Below are 6,383 nucleotides of genomic sequence, written 5' to 3' on the forward strand. Positions count from 1 at the left end.
TAGCCAGTATAACCTCACGACGCTTCTAGCCAGTTTAACCTCATGGCGGTTACATTAATAATAACATGGCACACATCAATATACCGCCGCACGTGCGGAATTGCATGCTCCAGCTTGTTTATTAAAAGAGTGATCTAACCGATGAAACTAGGCAATTATACTCAACATCTTCCCTCACATCTAGATCCAACACCACCTCTCACGTTTCTAGATCTCGCAATGTCCTTAGACGTGAACACTGGTAGAAAAATGGCCTTTAGTCGCGGTTCGCAACTGCCATTAGTCGCGGTTGCGCAACCGCGACCAATTAGGCGCGACTAAAGGCCCCCCCTTTAGTCGCGGTTCCTTACGAACCGCGACTAAAGGCCCGTCCACGTGGGCGGCAGGCGAGCGCCAGGGCGGAGGACCTTTAGTCGCGGTTCTTCTGGCCAACCGCGACTAAAGGCCTCCGCAGGGTTTAGGGTTTAGCCCCCCCTCCCCCTAAATCTAGTTTCTTTTTAATTTGTATTGTTTTATTTCTTTTGGGTTTTAATTTCGAAGGAGTTTCACATATTCTACGGTACTACATACATGCATATGAATGTACAATTTCAAACAAATTTGAAATTAGAACCAAAAAGAATTCAAGAGGAATATACAATATATATTCAATATCGGATGACCATATACAATTTTGAACAAGTTTCCATCCATAATTTAGTGCATATGAAGTTCTACGTCCTCTACATAGTGTTCTCCTCTAGGATCGATGACTTCCCTCGCGAACCATCCAGCTAGTTCCTCTTGAAGTGGTCGGAAGCGAGCTTCTGGACTAAGCGTCTTCCGGAGGTTATTCCTCTTGATGTTGTTCTCACACTGCTGGTCCCGCTCATTGGTGTATCTCCGGATCCTCTCACAAACATAGTATCCACATAGATTGGTCCCCGGTGGCTGAATATCCCCAGTCGTCCGCACTGCCCTTTTAAATTGTAGCTCTTTTTTGAATTCACCGACCTTTTCATCTACGAACCGTCTCCAAACCCTACGAGGCAAAGAAAATTAAATGAACAAGAGAGTTATTAATTAGTTACTTGATATTAGGAAATGATGAACGAAATAGGCCGATCGATATAGAGCGCAAATGAATGAAAATAATTACTTTTGCATCATTTTTCTCATGTCGGCCCAAAGCGCCGCATCCATATTCAGAGAGTCGTGGACGAGAACTGTGGAGGTGTGAAATTGAATTACCATCAGAATCCAGTGGAACCTGCGGACACGATACATGCACAGTCATGCATAACTCATCGATTAGCCACATACCATGCATGGAGTAAACAAAAGAGAATGTGCTCAAGACAGAAACACTCACCCAAAATGGTAAGGAAATAGAATATCACTTTTGAGTTCCTGTTTTCTAAGAAACCGCGACAGGTCTTCCTCCACGTCGGCGGGGTGGTGTTCTAACACATATGAATTAACAATGTGTGGGTCAACGAACCCAACATCATGGATGTTCTTTATTCGCATTTCCCGCTTCTTTATTCTGCATAATAGCGTACACAAGATAGTTAGGACAATATATATATATATATATATATAGTGCAGGCAATGAACGAGATGGGGTAGAAATTAATAAATCACTTACAGAACGTAGCAACTGATGATAGATTTGTCGAGCTCGCGCAGATTGAACAGATGGAACAATTCACTCCGATGAATTGTTATATAGTAATGTTTGAAGTGATGCTCATATCTAACTTCCGCATAAATAGTCTTTGGCGTTTTTAAGTTTTATGTAACCCTTGTACCAATTTAGCAGACCTTTCATTTGTCGAGGTAGATCCTCTTCCTGCGCAGGCTCGACGAGAGGGCCATTCTTCACATATGTAAATACTACGTCCTTCATTGGCGCCTCATCAAGGCCTAACAGTGCACGAAGAGTGATACCTAAGTCGGCCGCTTGTTCTCTGGCACTCGTTACAGTCAATCCATGTGCTGCCGCAGCTGCTATGATATCGGGGGCATCCGGACCGGCGGCTTGCACTATGAGCGGGGCGATCGATTGTTTACTTTGTTCCCCGAGCTGGGCAACTTCTTTCCCCCTTTCTAATTTTTTCTCGGCCTCCTCCAAGGCTTTCTTCTCCTGCTTCTCCGCCAACTCTTGGTTCCTCTTGAACGCGAGTGCTTGCCTACGAAGTTCACGTGCATAGTCGTCAGGCAGATTCTTCGCGGCTTGGGACGGTGTGTTCAAAAATGACTTAGCCCAGGTCTTTTCCTTCTCAGAAAATACTTGCTTGGGCTCGCCCTCTCTTTTCTTCTTGCAGTCCGCCTTCCATTTCTCATGCTGAGCAGCCACGGCCGCTGCATTTTCCTCGACACTAAGTTCCCAAGGTCTCGGGATGAGAGGCTTCAGTGATGGCTCTGGTATCTTTGTGGTTCTAGGTACATAAGGGTCCGGGTTAATAACCCAGGACTGCTTCTGCTTCTTCGCCGGAGGTGGATTGGGGGGCGGTGTCTGATCACCCGCCGGACGAGGACTGGGGGCGCGTCGCTACCCGCCGGAGGTGAATTGGGGGGCGGCGTCGGCTGACGTGAAGGAGGTGTAGGTGAAGCACCACCACCACCACCGCCACCGCCACCGCCACCACCACCACCACCGCCACCGCCACCGCCACCACCACCACCGTAGGGCGGTGGACTTGTTGGCGCCTCGCCTGGAAACTTGATAAACTTCTTTTGCCATAGAATGAAGTGGCGCTTGACATCTCCAAGTCTTCTCGCCCCTTCAGGTGTAGCAATGTCAATGTCTAGGTCCTCAAACCATTGGACTATGTCCTCCACCGTGACACGAGCATAGCCATCTTGAATGGGGTTGTTGTGGTGGAGTGCTCCAGGTAAACATGGTAAAGCACTGCCGATGGCTACCTTCATGGACATGTTCCCGATAGGATAATACAGATGACATTCTTTCATCTCCTTTATATCGTCCACGGGGTAGCGAGGAGGCTCCGGTGCAGTAATTTCGACCACCAGAGGCTCCGGTGCAGTAATTTCGATCGTCGGTGCACCAGCCGGTGGGGCCTCCGTGGAAGCCACGCTGCTTCTTCTCTGCTGCTGGCTTCCGAGATCCATTGGATGATCTTCATGCTGCGCCCGAGCTGCATCTCTTTCGGCTACTAGTACACTCACGGTTTTCTTCATCACATCCATTTCCGATACCAACTGCGCCACAACATCTGCATCCCGATCCATCTTTCTCTTACGGCTTCTGTAACCGTACGGGTCATCGTTCTGGGGGAACCCTATTTTCCACGGAATGGGCCCCATGCCTCGTACACGTCCTCCGTGTTCAGGATTCCCGAGGGCTTTTGTCAGCGCGTCGTTCTGTCTGTTGAACTTGATCTTCCCCTCTTGAGCATCCCTCATTGCCTCAATAAGCTTTTCGGTGGGTTTAATTATTTTGCCCCGGTAAACACACTCCCCTGTCTCCGGGTTCAGCAATCCCCCATGCCCGTACCACCAGCTTTGGGCCCTTGGGTCTCATCCCTCCGTACCTGGACGGATTCCTCGCGCCCTCAGCTCGTTCTCCATCTTCTCCCACCTAGGCTCCCAAAGGCGATACCCTCCTGGCCCCATAATATGATTGTACTCCTTCTTAGCCGCATTTTCCTTATTTTTTTCGATAGTTCAAGGAACTGCTCCGATTTCTTTTGCTTCACAAATTCTAGCCAATCATGTTTCAGTTTCTCATATTGTCCTTTGAAATCCGGAGTCTTGTTCTGGTTGACATAGTCACGGGCTAGATTTTGCTTGAATTTCCGGAATGCATTGGCCATCTTTTGAAGAGCGAACTGTTTGAGTAGCTTCCTCCTCTTCTTGTTTTCCTCAATCTTGTTACCCTCCTCATCGAATTTGTGGTATTCCGGAGGTAGGACGACATGTTCCATAAGCTTTTGCAAGCAATCTTTTTTTGTTCTCTTCTTGACAAAAGTGAAACCAAGACGTGCTTTCTTTGGCTCATTCCACTCCTGGACGGTGATCGAGACGTTGTCTCTAACAACGGCTCCGCATTGGTTGATAAACTTGGTGGCGTTCTTCTCGGGCTCCAGCGGCTTGCCGGTTGCACTGTCGACAACCTCGATGGTATATATTTCTCCTTGTTTCAGCGTCTTGGTTGCGCCACGCTTTGACGACGTACTCGATTGTTTCGATGATCCGGCCGAGGGCTAAAATAAGAAAGAGAGTCGCGCGCGTTAGTACACACATATTTATTCAAATCAGTTAGTTTGTATCACCAGAGGCTCAATGTATATATATACCTCGGCGCCGGAGGTGGTTGCTACTTCCAATTGAAGATCGTCGTTTATCGACGTTTCTTCGGCATCATCTTGCTGACGGCGCCCTTCATCTTCACCATCAAGGTTCAGATAAGAAGAGATATTATCTTCTTCTTGTCCGGTCGGCACATATAGAATATCGCCGTTTATGATGCCGAACATATGGTCTTCAGCGTCCGGATCATAGTTGTCCATAATCGGGTCAGCTCTATCGTCCGCCATATGTCAGTCCTGAAAACATGTAGTAAAAACAAATTAATTGTGTATATGCATTATCACATCTCTTCTACATATAAAGAAAGAGACCGGTGGCGGTGACCGAGAGGGCGGTGGCGAAAGGGGGGACGCAGTGACCGCGCGCGTGACCGAGAGACCGGTGGCGGTGACCGAGAGGGCGGTGGCGGTGCCGAGGACACATAACCCTCGCCGCCCCCTCTCGATCCCAAAATAAAATAATTCTTGTTAATTAAGTTAAATTTTTTGTTAAGTTAAAATTTTGTTAAGTCAAGATTTTGTTAAGTATACAAAATTTTGTTAGTATACAAAATTTTAGTTACAAATTTTTGTTAAGTATACAAAATTTTAGTTACAAATTTTTGTTAAGTATACAAAATTTTAGTTACAAATTATCAAGTTTTACTTTTTTTTTGTTAATTTACCGTTTTTGTTAAACTAATTAACTAGTTAAAATTAAAAAGAACAAAAAAACACAAAAAAAGAAAAAAATCCGGCCCGGCCCTCTCTCCTTTCTGGCGCGGCGCGGCGTCAAGCGGCATCCGGCGCGTGCGCAAGCGGCGGGCGGCGGCGGCGTCTGGCACGGCGCGTGCGAGGCGCGTGCGGGAGGCGCGTAGGGCGGCGTCTGGCGGCGGTGGGGAAGAACACGGCGCCAGCGGCCGCATGCGCGCGCGACAATCTGATTGGGGCGAAGCGGCGACATACGGGAGATGGCGCGACGAGAGGGCGGCGGCGGCGACGGCGTCTGCGGCGACGGCGAGAGTGCGGCGGCGACGGCGTCTGCGGCGACGGCGAGGCGCGGCAGCCTGACGGCGCTCGGCAGAGAGACGGAGACGACGGAGACGCGGAGAAGATCGATGCGGAGAAGACGATGTGGAGGCGACGGTTCGCGCGGAGTATTTATAGCCCCCCTTTAGTCGCGGTTGGGGAGGCGACCCGCGACTAAAGGCTTTTTTCGCCGGGTTTTTCTTTCCCGCGCGCACAGACCTTTAGTCGCGGTTGGCGAGGCCAGCCGCGACTAAAGGTATTTTTCAAATTACTTTTTGTTTTTCAAAATCATAAAATACAAATAATATATCAAAAAATTCAGAAAAATAAAACTAATTCAATTCAAAATGTTTAAAATACATATAATATATCAATAAATTCAGAAAAATAAAACTAATTCATTTCAAAATCATAAAATACAAATAATATATCAAACAATTCAGAAAAAAACTAATTCAATTCAAAATGTTCAAAATACAAATAATATATCAAAAAAATCAGAAAAATAAAACTTATTCAATTAAAAATGTTAAAAATACAAATAGTATATCAAAAAATTAAGAAAAGTAAAACTAATTCAATTCAAAATGTTAAAAATACAAATAATATATCAAAAAAATCAGAAAAATAAAACTAATTCAATTCAAAATGTTAAAAATACAAATAGTATAACAAAAAATCAGAAAAATCAATTTCTTCCCTCATCTGTCTTCCTGCCCCCCCGCTTCCCACCAGTTCTTCCCGGCCACCTCTGTCTTCCCATAAGTTCTCCCCGGCCTGTCTTCCCGCCAGTTCTTTCCCGCCTCTTTCTTCCCGCCTCTTTCTTCCCGCCACTTTCTTCCCGCCTCTTTCTTCCCGCCACTTTCTTCCCGCCTCTTGTCTTCCCGCTCCCATTTTTCCCGCCATTTATCACTACATATATGTAGCCCGGCTTGGCCAGCATTATAATCTCTACAATCTCTCATCAATCTCTCATGGCTTCCACCGCACCCACTCTAACCTACCAGCAGGTGGAGGAGCTTTGCGCCTCGAACTACCCTTGCCCACCGGGCAACCGCGTTC

The sequence above is a fragment of the Lolium perenne genome, chromosome 4 (assembly GCF_019359855.2).
Source record: "Lolium perenne isolate Kyuss_39 chromosome 4, Kyuss_2.0, whole genome shotgun sequence".
In the NCBI taxonomy this organism is placed as follows: domain Eukaryota; kingdom Viridiplantae; phylum Streptophyta; class Magnoliopsida; order Poales; family Poaceae; genus Lolium; species Lolium perenne.